At 41.6% G+C, this 13,442-nt stretch overlaps 1 long non-coding RNA gene across 6 annotated transcripts in view; it reads left to right on the forward strand.

Moving 5' to 3' along the window:
- LOC116741941 overlaps window positions 1-13,442 on the forward strand; it is a 453,695-nt gene that overhangs the window by 53,531 nt on the left and 386,722 nt on the right. For all 6 annotated transcript variants that reach the window (XR_004346311.1, XR_004346310.1, XR_004346314.1 and 3 more), the window contains exon 2: window positions 1,562-1,741. This is a non-coding gene — a long non-coding RNA (uncharacterized LOC116741941). The remainder of the gene's footprint in view (window positions 1-1,561; window positions 1,742-13,442) is intronic.

Below are 13,442 nucleotides of genomic sequence, written 5' to 3' on the forward strand. Positions count from 1 at the left end.
CGCCCGCGAAGGGGCTTCTAGCGTGTGGGAACCTTTCCTCCTTCACGGCTCCCTCCCACTGGTGCAGGTCCCGTCCCTATCCTTTTGTCTCTGTTTATTCTTTTTTCTTTTGCCCTACCCAGGTAAGTGGGGGGTTTCTTGCCTTTTGGGAGGTCTGAGGTCTTCTGCCAGCGTTCAGTAGGTGTTCTGTAGGAGTTGTTCCACATGTAGATGTATTTCTGATGTATTTGTGGGGAGGAAGGTGATCTCCACATCTTACTCTTCCGCCATCTTGAAGGCTTCCCTGTTCTTTAATACTTTTAATGGAACATTTTGTTTTAATATTCTATCCAGTTTTAAAAATTGTTCTCAATAAGAAGATTGTTCTGTTGTAATGGTGTTCATCTAGTATTTTTTTTTTTTTTTTTTTTTTTTTTTGCGGTACGCGGGCCTCTCACTGTTGCGGCCTCTCCCGTTGCGGAGCGCAGGCGCCGGACGCGCAGGCTCAGCTGCCATGGCTCACGGGCCCAGCCGCTCCGCGGCATGTGGGATCTTCCCAGACTGGGGCACAAGCCCGTGTCCCCTGCATCGGCAGGCGGACGCTCAACCACTGCACCACCAGGGAAGCCCTCATCTAGTATTTTTAAACTTTATTCCTTTTCAGCAGTGGAGATATTTTTTTCAAATTAAGTCTTAGATGGATTCATAATATATAAAACACATAAAAAAAGAGCCATGCTTAAAATTACACAGGTATCATTGGGCCATCCATCTCCCAGAAGCCATTTTCCTTGTGGCGTGAGGAATTGCTTTCTGCTTCCTGTTTGGACCCTGAGTGGTCTGTACCAGTTTGGTTCCATTATACCCTCACCTTCCACCTTAACGACCCTAACCAGCACCCCTTAGAGGGCTTGATATATTAAAATATTATCAGGACACTGCCAAAGGGAATCATAAGTATTATGATATATTGAAATTGCTTATCTAACAAATTAATACTGGTGAAAATGTCAAATATTGATTCTCCTCCTAAATAAAAGGCCTGGATCTCATGCTCTTCAGCTACATTGATATGTCCTGTCTTAACTTTTGGTCACTATCCTTTTGCTGCTATGAACCCTGTTCATTGTCCTTTGCCATCAGAAATGTGGATTTACACACCTTGTCAAACATGTCCTTGTTGCCCTTCCTTCCTTTTAGTACTTTATTGATTTTTGCTGGTAGTCGAACAAACTAGTTGTAAACTAGGAAGTATCCTAAGTTCCCTGAGGCTCTACTCTAACAGAGATGGTGAATAGGAATCTTTACAAGATGGTGAGTTGGCCATTTGAAACTCTTCCTCAGTGATGGAGTTAGAGTGGCAGGGAGGAAAGCACATGAACCCTGACTCAGAGTAGTTGGTGGCTAGGACCTATTTTCAATTACGTGAAATCAGAAGTAGAGTTACCAGACATTCTTGCTTTATGAAGTTGGAATGCCCTATGCTTTTTGCTTCAAAAGTTGGGTGGAATCCAGGTGGATGTGTAGGAATCTTCAGTAATCCATTAGAACATAATTTATTCATATTTTTCTCCCTCTCAAGCCATTTAGGGAGAAGAAAGCTTTGGTTTATTTCTCCTTTAAGTGAGGAAGATAAAAATGAAACCAACAAAACCAAACAAGTGTCTGAAATCCAGTCACTGAAATGACAACTTAGAGTTTTGCAAATGGAACAAGTCTTTGCATGGATATGAGAACTTGGCTCTGGAATTAAGACTGAGGGGTAAGTGGATGAGTTCCTAATCATATATATATATGGAGTAGCATTTCTTAGGCCAACTTTTTCACGCTCATGCACTGCTAGCAAAGAAGTTATTGTCAAGGTTACTTTCAAAGTTTGTATTGTGAAAGCAATGTATTTTGTTTTCTAAATAGAACATTGTATTATAATATTGAATGTGCTTTTTCGAAATACTGTTCCTTGCCCCTACCCCCATATTGTCCCCCGCTCTCCCTCTCCCTCTTCTTAAGGGTCACCAAACAGTGCAATTCAACTGCCCCGCTCATGATACTACGAATCTACAGCCAGTTCTGGCAAAGTGTCTCAGGGTTTTTTTCACAGGATGTTCAACAGCAAACTTTGCAATGTTAAATAAAGTAGGGGAAGGTTCGGTAATTCTTTAAAAATATAATGCAAATGCAGTGGTTTAATTTTCTCAATGAGACACTTCTTAAAAATTGTCACTGTGACACAAATTATGTTGTTTGAGATCCATGAGATTCAAATGGACTATTGATATCATTATGATTTTTGACTGAGCAAAATCTTTCATTTGGCTCTCCCAAGCCATAGAAGATTCTAATTTTTTGTATTATGTCTAGTGGCTAGAAAAATAGATCATAGGAAAATGCGGGAAAAGGATACAGAGGCAAATTTTTCCTAAGTCAAGAAATATGCCAAAACAAGAATTCTTCACAACTCCTGAGCGCCTAATATAGACCTGGGTGTTTAGGTGATGTTTAGTAAATATGTTTAGACCAGCAATTGAAATTTCCTGTATAGCCTTATATATTTGAGGACTAGTCTTGCTGTTTTGTGGGGAAGATGTCAGATGAGGTAGCAGAGACACAGAGAAAAGTGGAATAATATAGATGTTGGTTTTAAATGTCATCTTCTGCCTCTTATTATGTGATCTTGGAAAAATTACTTCCCTCCTGAGCCTCAATTTTTTCATCTGTAAAATAGAAATTATAATACCTTGCAACATTATTATTTATAAGGATTAGAAAGAGTATGTGTATAGACAACAAGGATTGCCGTATGGCAAGGGGAACTATGTTCGATATCTTGTAATAACCTGTAATGGAAAAGAACTGGAAAAAGGAATATATATATATATATATATAAAACTGAATCACTTTGCTGTACACCTGAAACTAGCACAATATTGTAGATCAGCTATACTACAATAAAAAATAACTAATAATAATAAATAAAATTCAAAAAAGAAACAGTATATGTAAAGTGCTCACCCATACTTGTCCCTCATTAAGTGGCAGGCACTATTATTATTGGTTAAAAAAACAAAAAAAGAACAACAACAATATTAACTGCAAAATTCTTTCATTAGGGAAAGGTTTCCCTGAGCTAACTCCCTCCTAAATCCCTACAGCAGAGTCTGGCTTCACCCCAAGTTTCAAAAACATGTAGCCTTGGTGTGAACTCTGGACCCAGTCCCTTTTCTGAAATCTTCATAGACCCCAAGTTCATCTGACCCCAAAGTGCCTTAGTCAAAGGGGAATTAATGGGACATTTGGCCAAAAATTCTGAATGGAGATCTTCCGGGCACAGAACATTCTGGAACCCACAGTGTTTTATATCCTCTTCTCACAGTGGCTGGGGTCAAAGCAAAGCTGGAGGGAAAACTGTCTAAGGAGACCTGGACCCAAAAAAGGCCAAGAGTTTTAATTCTGAATCTGTGTTGTGAATAGTATGTATTGGCATCCTATTTAGATTCCTTTTGGCACATTGGCTGGTCTTATTAGCAATAAAGTCAATTTAAAACAAATGAAACAAATTTTAGCAGTTGAAAAGTAATTCTTTGAAAAACCTTACTTTAATGATTTTAATATTACTTTTTAATGTTATTATATTAATTTTATATGCTATAGCTCAAGTGAGAGCAGTTGTCCCATTTAAAATTTGATCATCTTATTTGCAAATACAATTTTTAAAAACATTGAGAGTCATATAATTGGTAGAAGTATTTTCTGTTAAATTCCCTGGGTGTTTGTGGGGGGTATTTTCTTAAATCGTCTTAGAGGGGAAGTACTTTCTTTTATTCATCTTTGGATCAACAGAACCTATTTAGCATAGCGACTGATATACAAAAGATAATAAATAAAAGTTTGTTGAATAAATGGAAGAGCAAACCAATGAAGTTTGTTTCCAGCATAAAGTGGTGGAAAGAACGCTCCACAGAAACCCAGAAGACCTCCATTTTGGCCTTGGCTTTATCACAAATTTTCTGTGTGACTTAGACAAGTGACTTAACCTCTCTGAGGCAGACTCGTCTGACATCGAGGCAAAGTAGTGTAATAATACTTATCTCATAGGGTTGTTCTGCTTGACTCATAAGACTGGCATGGGGTGCAGATGAAATAGTGAATATGCTTTATAAACCAGAGTGCATGACACAAATGATGATTAAAAAATATATAGAGAACTCTTTGCCATTTCTTAAATTCTCAGTCAAGATACCCACTAGTTTCTGAGAGGCCAGTCGCGTTGGGAATAGCTGATGTTCTCACTTAGGCTGTGTCATATAATGACGTAAATAATAGTAATAATATTGATAATGACTATCATTAATTGAGCAGTTATTACAAGCTACGTCTTGTGCTAGACATGGCACATTATTTTTAATCTTCACAAAAGCCCTGTAAGACAGGAGTTATTATTGTCTTTATTTTACAGACAAGAAAATGGGGGCTTAAGTCATATCCATCACTTGGTCTGTCTGACACCAATATTCATACCCTTTCCACTAGGCCATAATGCCCTTTACAAAAAGTTTTACCAGGTTTTGAGCTCCACTGTGATATGGGTTTCTTAACATAGCAGATTTCACTGAATCCTCACCACAACCAAAGGAGTAGGGTATTATTATTATCATCCTCATTCAACAGATGACAAAACTGAGGCCTAGAGAGGCTAGGTAACCGGGTCTGTCTGATTCCAAAGTGTGGCTATATTTACACAGTGCTAGAATTTGTGATATTTTTTTTGTGTGTGATTATGTAGAAACACACAGTGGGATGCACCTAATTCTCTATTGTCTGAAAGAATGTAGTCATAATGTGTAACATTTCTCCCATAGCAGGTGACCTTTTTCTTTGTAGAAAGAAGTTAAGGGTAGCATGGCTTCAGGGGAAACCTTTCTGTACAAGACAGAAAAGAACTTGAAAATAATCTCAGTGGAATTCAAGGAGGACGCTTGCCCTCCAAATTTGTGCTGTCTCTCTGATTTGGGGAAATGCTCCTGTTAGGAATCTTCTTACCCAGTAGCTGCAGAATTCATGCCCAGACTCCAGTGCTGCTAGCATGCGGGGTGGGACCCACGTCCTGCCGATCCCAAGCTCCCAGTAGAGTCATTCGTTTGGAGGGGAGGGAACACAGAACAAATGGGCTTGGTCTGAGTGCGGTTCTTTCCTTTTTGCTGCAGTGGTGTCTGGCATTCTGTGGAAGCAGCAGCAGAAGCGACAGCTTCCTAGGGGATCTTAACATGCAGTTCCTGATGCAGAAGTGGCTTTGGGGCTGGTGGAAGGGTCCTACAACAGGGATTGAGCAGAGTTCCTGCCTTTCAGTGCTTGGATTTTCTCATCCTGGTCTTGGGCAATGCTATTGGATGCCTAACCTTGATTGGCTTTTCTAACACCCCAGATCTTCTGTGAGCCTTTAAAAAAATAAAATTCAAAATATCTTCCTCCTGATTAAATGAGCCAGGTAGATTCTGTTTCTGGCAAATAAAACTCACGCCAGATTCAGTAGTCAGGAAGTTTAGTGAGTAGGAGGGCTTGGCCACCTCAAGAGACTTTTGCCGTAGCTGTGCTCTAAGCAGAACGTCAGATCTGTCTTCTCCACTGTTCTGTGGCACCAAGTAAGGGGAACCCAAGCCCTATATTTCTCAGAGTGCTTCTGATGCCGTGGTGTGCTGGAGCCTGCTTGTACTGGCTTCTGAAAGCCGAGTGTTAAATTTTCAGGAATTTTATGAGTCTGTTGACAACACTGATAGCTTGAAATCAACTATGTTGGGAGTATTTATATTACAGAAATGAGCAAATGCTACAAATCAGGCCTCCCTCACTTCCCAGTAGGTTAAACATTTACCAGCCTATCCCTGTCCCACTGTCTGGTAATTCTGTACACTTTGCTGCAAGATAGTTTGTGAAATGTCCTTCCCAGCCTCATTCAATGTTGATAGCTTTCTAAGACTTTTACTGGGAATCAATCTCAAATCAGAAAACATGCCTTGTAAGAACTTTGCCAGCGTTGTTTCCTAAACCCAGAGAACCCTTCCATTGCTCTTCTGCCCGGCAAACTTCAAGAGCAAGAACCAATATCACCTTTTGTTAGTCTTAACTGACTCCCTGGACGGAATCAATTATTCCTTCTTCTGAGCGTGCCCCCTTCCCCCTTCAGCACTTGGCATATGAAGGCACTCACCTCATTATTGTTCTTTTTAAAACATTACATGATGCTTATACATGTCACGCTCTTTCCTAAGACATTCTAGTGCCTTAGATATATTCACTTAGTAAATTCATATAACTGCCCAACAAGGGAAGTACAATTATTGGGCCTATTTTATAGATGGGAAAACAGAGGCACAGAGAGTTAGGTAATTTGTCCATGATCACACATCTTAGAATTTACATAGTCTGGCTTATGGTCTGTGTTCTAAGTACTCTTGTTTTTATGTAGCTGCCTTCCCGGGAGATTGTAAAAGTTTATTGTTTGTCTTTTTGTTTAAGTGCATTTTGAGGGTAAGATCTGAGTCTTACCCATTTTTGGATCTATAGTTCCAAGGACAGGATGTACTACCACTAGGCACTGTGCACTCAACCCATATGCAGTAGAGGAAGGGATACATCAGCCCCTTCCTCCTTTTGAAGATTCCTACATGGATGCACAATTCAAAAGATGAATAGGAATAGAGCTGCTCTGGAAGAAAAACGGCCCTGTGGACTTTATCATGCTTCTTGAGGCAGCTTCGTGGGTATCACTGTGGACCCTTAGGCTCTGACCACACCGTTGTGCGTATTACTGCGTTGGACCATTGATCCCAAGTTTCCATCTAGAAAATAAGGTCTCAGTTCCTGCTGCTGTTAGTGCTGAAGTTTTAGTGCTATCAGTGTTAGGGCTGTGATCTAGGGAGGGGTCGGACCAAAACAGAACAGAGAAGGAAAGCCATTTAAGAACAAAGAGGTCCTCACTTCAAGGATAACCAGTTGCTTTCGACTGTGGGAGGTACCTTCAGGAACATTAGCATGGGAGAAGGGGAGACTGAGCTGAGATTTGGAAGGATGGAGCTCCACTCGCTAGAACACCATATTTGCTGGGTTGCACGAGCAGCAGAGGGCACCTCCCTCCCCTGCCACCAAAGCAACAGGCTATCTCCGATTAGGCCTTTCAAATGGCAGTTCCCACCCCCCACCCACCCCCTGCCTTGGACTCCTCTTCTGGATGGGACACACTGCTCATCACCCATGATCCCACTCAAATGTCATTGCCTCAGGGAAGTCTTCTCTTTCCCCCCTATGCAACACCTACTGCGTAGATGATCAGGGACTTTGTGGAATCCATAAAAGCATCTAGGACTATGGCTGATACAGCCAGCGCTCAGTAATCGCCTCCTGAATACGTGAGTTAAGGCCAAGAAAGAAAGGGATTGAGGAGGCTCTTCCTGTGATGACTTCAAAGAAACCATTCTGTTCTTTACTTGCATAAAGTAAATTCTCCACCTGCTTATGGTCTTGGGGACATAGCCATATGTGCTCCTTTGAAAGCTGGCTCCCATCTCCCATCACATCTTTTTTTTTTTTTTTCCTGGCAGAAGATAACTGGGCTGTGGGAGATGAAGTCAGGCTTGACCCCAGTGTGAAGTGTGGGTCATGTGTCAGGGGGGAATGTTAATTGTCCTCCCTCTGTTGTCCCACCTCTCCAGGCACATCTCTGTTTATGCCATGACAGTTTCTTTACACAGCCAGGGCAGTGTCTGCCATCCAGGAAGCTGTGGAGAAGAGCACATATCCCAGTATGCACCAAGTCTAAACGAAGCATGCCAAGGGACAACAAGTGATAGCCCCAGGGGCAAATTTCTGGTCAATTTGGTCTGTAATTAGGCTAAGTTATTTCCTAATTCCACCTCTGGGGTGTCTCTAGGGAACAGTAGTTGCCTCCCATGGCTCTGTTGGGCATTCTCTGTTCTTCCTGGACAGCCCTGGGGTGCAGACTCTGAAGGAGACTGAGGATGGACACAGCCTATACAAGCACTCAGCTCACTGTTTAGTCTCAGTAATAGACTATAGTAATGCCTGGAGGGCTTGGGCCCTATTCTTATTCAACCAGATCTCTGACTACAGCCAGGCTGAAAGTGGCATGGCCTGCTTAGTAACCCTCAATATCCTCTTATGGGATTCTCTGACTCAGAACTCAGACAGGATGTGATCTCAGCTTCTCGCATACCTTCACACACATGGGCACGGTCCTGTGTTTCCTCCAGTTTCAATTGGGGTGGGAAGAAATGCTAAACGTGTGTGTGTAAGACAAAGAGGAATTTCTTGGGGAGGATCTTTGAAGAGACACTTGGCTACCTCTAGAGGATTGCTTTTCCTTCTTGACTTATTGCCCTGTTTTCCAGCTCTCAGCCTTTTACCCAAGAGTCACTACCCAGTAGGCACCTGGCTGGTCTCCCTTCCTTCAGTCTCTTAACTCCTTGACTGCACAGAGGTGCCAGAGCCACTGTACTCAAGCACCGTTCCATCACATCCAGCTCTTTCTATCAAACCAAGTCCTCCCTTCCCCATCCATTCTGGTCAACAAAGTTGTCCATCAGCTTACCTGCATTCCCATCTTCCCTACCTCTTATCGTTCTTTCCTTTAGCTTCTCTGCTGCCAGCTGGTCAGTTTCCTTGTAGTTTATCCCATATCCTGTCAGTTCCCCCAACCTAGTGTTGAAGTTTATCCTTACTGGAAAGGACGTGTGCTTCAAAAGACCCTGAAAATACAACCGTCATCACCATCAACACTATCATTACCATTTATTAGCACATCCTTTACATCAGGCACTGTGCTGAGGGCTTTACATGAATTAATCCATTTAATCCTCACGATAATCCTATGATTATCCTCATTTTACAAATGAGAAAACTGAGGATCAAAAAGATTGAGTGACTTGTCAAAGGCCTCAAGTGTGCTAAGCTTATACCACATCAAGGATTTGAACTTAGATTTGTCTGATATCAAAGCCAGAACTCTTAATAATGATAACGTACAGTCTCCCATTGATCCCATGCTTTCTTACCTTGAATTCACTCTGAGTTTATGTATGTAGTTTAGGGTCCATCCTTGGGCATTTGGGTATTGGAGACAAGGAGGAATTTTTTTAGATCGGATGGTCCAACACCTTTTTTCAGTAGTTGAGAAAACTGAAGATTAGAGGGGCAAAAAAGCTTGTCAAAGAGTCTGAAGTAGGTTAATGGAAGAACCAGAACCTGGTCTCAGGTCTGGTCTCAGGTCCCAGGTCTCCTGACTGAGGCACATTCAGTGCTGGTTCCAGTACGGCACATAGCATCCTTTTGTGTTTTTGAAAATTTGTTCTCCATAAATTTCAAAATTATACATCTTTCCTACTCAATTATAGTACTAGTTAATTAAGGATAGAAGCCATATTTCACACTTTAAAAATATATTTCCAGTCTTATGTAAAATGTGGAAACTAAGTGGTTTACATGGTGGTCACTGAATGGAAAATGCAGAAGTTGCTGGCAGTGCCTGACACATAGTCTGCTCAGTAAGTACTTTTCAAGTGAATGAGTGGATGAATGAAATGGTGTCAGGAAGACTATAGTTGAATTTGAGCTGGGGGGTGTTTCCAGGAATATGGATGAAGTTTTGCAACAAAGGAAAAGCACCCAGCTTTGAATGCTGCTGACAAGCTGGTCTTTAAAGAAAATTACAACACATGTGTATGAAGAGATGAGTCATTGGAGAAGAGTTATTGAACCTGACAGGCATGGTGAAGAGAACAGCAGTGGTCTCTGACTGCTCAACAAATATGCTGAACATCTGCTTGGCATCATCGAGAGCATCTTTGCCTGCTGGCCAATGGGATGTGCCCCTGTGTCAAGTGGTGGCCTCTCATGTTTGGCATTGTTCATCCAGGGCTCTGAAAGATGTGGTTACTGCAGTGGGTAAAGTGCCAGGTGTTTCGGCACTTTAAATGAATCACTTGAGCATCTTTTTAAAAGGCTGATTCTAATTTAATAGGTCTTGGGTATAGTCTAAGATTCTGTATTTCTTACAAGCTACCAGGTAATGCTGATGCTGCTGGTCTGAGAAATACTTTGAGTAACACAGTTCTAGGTGCTCCATGGAAAAATACTAGAGAATGCAACAAATGAAAGTAGCTCTCGTTCACTTCTCAGCATTCTCCTCTGATCAAGGATCCCCATTCTGGACCAGCTTTCCAGCAGTGGGCTGGCCTCCCAGTGGGTTGGTTATGATGCCTCCTTGGGGTATGATTGGATCTAGGAGTCATAGAGATATTATGGGAATGCAAATCAAAGAAGCATCAAAGCTCATACTTCCTAGAGGTTTACACCTAAAATCCATGCAAGGAAGATCTAAGTCACTTAGAGATTCCTCTTCATTTCTAGGGCCTAGCACATAGTAGACCATCCTACTAAAAATGCCAAATGAATGAACAAAAGAAAATGGAGGAGGCTTTGATAAGAAAAATCTAGAGTCATACTACACTAAAATTAACTTTATTTATAGGATTAAGAACTGTGCCAGAAAGTCAAATAAACAAAAATGGATGTTTCAAGAACCGTACCTTAACTCTCAGGCTTATTACTTATGGAAAAAATTCTAAGTCCTCACTCAGAGCCTATTTGTGCTTTTTTATTTTTAAATAAAAGAGTGAAATAGTTTATTATCAATATAGTGATGTGATATCTCACCTTTCGTAAGATTTTATAGTCTGCGGTTCACTTTAAAAATAGCTTTATTGAGATATAATTCACATATCATAAAATTTACCCTTTAAAAGTGTTATTTGTACTTATTTTACAACCTATTTTACAGAGCATGGCTGTCTTTAGTAGATGAGAAAAGGCAAGTTAAAGGGGTTTGGAGAGAACAGGAGACAGATAAAGGCAGGCAAAGGAAAAAGTGCTCATGGTAAGAGAGAAGGCAAAAATAATATTAAAAGAAGCACAGAGATGTACCAAGAAATCCCGATAACCTGGAACTATTTAGTTTGGTGGAAACCCCTTTATACTATGCTTCAAAATATTCCAAGAGAATGACTGTATACAAGCTGGGATAATAATGGGTATTCGTGGTGATGTCCTTGAGTTGTCAAGGAGATGTTGAGTTATACTCAATGTACTCTGCTTAGAAAGCCCAGATAGCTGTGATCCATTAACAGATTTTCATTACAAGGGTGATAGAAATATATTTTTTAAAGTTTTGGGTGCTTTGAGGAGTAAGTCGTCAGCTCTCTCCACAATGAGTCAGTCCATGCGGATTCCAGAAAGTCAGTGTTTTTCGGTATGAACTTCAAAGCTCAGCCACATGCCCTTGGCCCTGCTGGCTCATGAGAGGAAGTCTTTACCAGCACCACGTGTGTGATCAAGGGCATCCAGGCTTCCATGGTGGCACATCTTCCTCCCATGGACACCATCCTTCCCTCCCGTTTTGGACTGGACTGTCTCCTGAGATCCTCCTGATCTTAAAACTTAAACCTTTCTGAATGGGAATCAGAATGGTCCTGTGTCTGAGATGCAAAGAAAATGCTGGAAGATTTTCTGTCAAATTTTCCTTTGGTTTAAAAATCTGAAACTCATTTGCTCCTCTGACCCATTCCCAGATGCCACGGGAAGCAAGCACATGGATACACAATGCCAGGATGCCACTGTCTTCAGTGCTCTTATTTTTGATTGTGCAGAAAGCTTTCTATTCTTTTTCTTTGAGGGGCTACACCATTGCAGTGTTAGGCAAGTCATTTTCTGAGCTTTGGTTTCCTCACCTGTAACATGAGGATGGTAATACCGGTCCTGGGCACGTCACAGGGTTAGCGTGAGGTTTATGGATACTTTTAAAGAGTAGGTCAAACATATTGAGTGCTTACTATTTTTTTCAGGCACCATGTGAAAGGCTTGGCATATATTATCTCACTTAATCCTTACATTAATGCTTGGAAGTCAATAGTTTTATTATCCCCGTTTAACTGATAAGGATATTTTAGCTCATAGAGGTGACTGGCCTAAGATCACCATGGCTAAGAACTGGTGGAGCCTAAATTTGAAGATGGCCCTCTGATTCCAGAAATTAAGTGGGATAATGCCTACAAAAGTGTTTTGGAAGCTGAAGAGGTCTTAGAAAGATATGAAGCTAATTCTGTCTAGGATTATTCTACAGGACCACATTGGAGTCCACCTCCCACCTTCATCTTCCTAACTTGGCCTTCCTACCTGGCCCTCTTTCCACACCACAGTGGACTTTAGAAGCTTCACAGCTTCTTATGCTGCTTTTTCTGATGGTTCTGGACCACAGACGTCTTTGGCTATAGGATCCTGGAGATCATTGCTGGGATTTGAGTCTTCGACATCACTGATACTTGATATATCACTTGTGTTGGCCTGAATCCTCACTGGGGAGACATGCTTCCCCTGATCTTTGGAGAGGAAGCATCCAAACTGTTTTCTCCTTTATCATTGGGAAATGCAGCCACTTTGCTTCAAGGATCAAAATGACTCAGATGACACCTCGCACAGATCCCCAGTGGCTGCTGTCTTTCTCTTCCCTTCCCTGTGCCCCATCTCATCTGGAAAACTGCTGCCTGATCCTCTTAGGGAGGAAGGACCGTGCTGATGAGGGCCCCTTAGGGTTGTTGGAATAGTTTCGGGATTTGTGAATATTTCATCTCTGGACTGCCCTTTTATTGCAAAATGTCTGTTTCCTAGGGTATGCTTGCTCTACACAAGGAAAAAACTCCTCAGCCTCAGGTTTCTTCCTGGCTACTTCTGTTTCTTCCCATGGTCAATTCTAGTCGTCTTTGCCCTGGTGTGTGACTCAGTCTAAGAGCATCTCAGTCTTAATCAAGTTTATCTAGCTTGTAAACATATATTACTTTTTTTCCTACTATATCTCACACAGACTCTCCCAAACTCTTAGCATGATTTTCTATTTAGGCTCAGAGCCACAGTCAAGTTTACAATCAAGGGCTGTGCTTTTGATTCCTCTTCTAGCCCTTCTGGACTTCCACCAACCCAAACCTCTGATGCTATCAGTCCTTTACCAACCATCACCCATGGAAGCCTCCGTTGCTAGAGGATCTTTCTGACTGCCACGGCCAATTCCTCTTGCATCACCGCCTTGATAGGATGCCATCAGCTCTACACCTTCACCATTTCCCTTCCAAGCCCACCATTCCACGTTCTGTTCCCTCCTTCTTTTAACTTGATATTTGCTTTTCAGACAAAGGTTAGGGAGAGCTGGTGGTGAGCCCACAGCTGCAACCATGGAAGAAAGCAAGGCATCTAGATGATAGCATTACTTTTTCTCTAATCAATAATTCATTTGGAGCCAGAGTGTTTGAGGAAATGGAGACTCGGCCTGACATAGCCCTTCACAAACAAAAGAAAATGAGCAGAAGTCTAAAACAAAATACAGTTTGGGACATGGACCAAACAAA

Source organism: Phocoena sinus, chromosome 16, assembly GCF_008692025.1.
Source record: "Phocoena sinus isolate mPhoSin1 chromosome 16, mPhoSin1.pri, whole genome shotgun sequence".
In the NCBI taxonomy this organism is placed as follows: Eukaryota; Metazoa; Chordata; class Mammalia; order Artiodactyla; family Phocoenidae; genus Phocoena; species Phocoena sinus.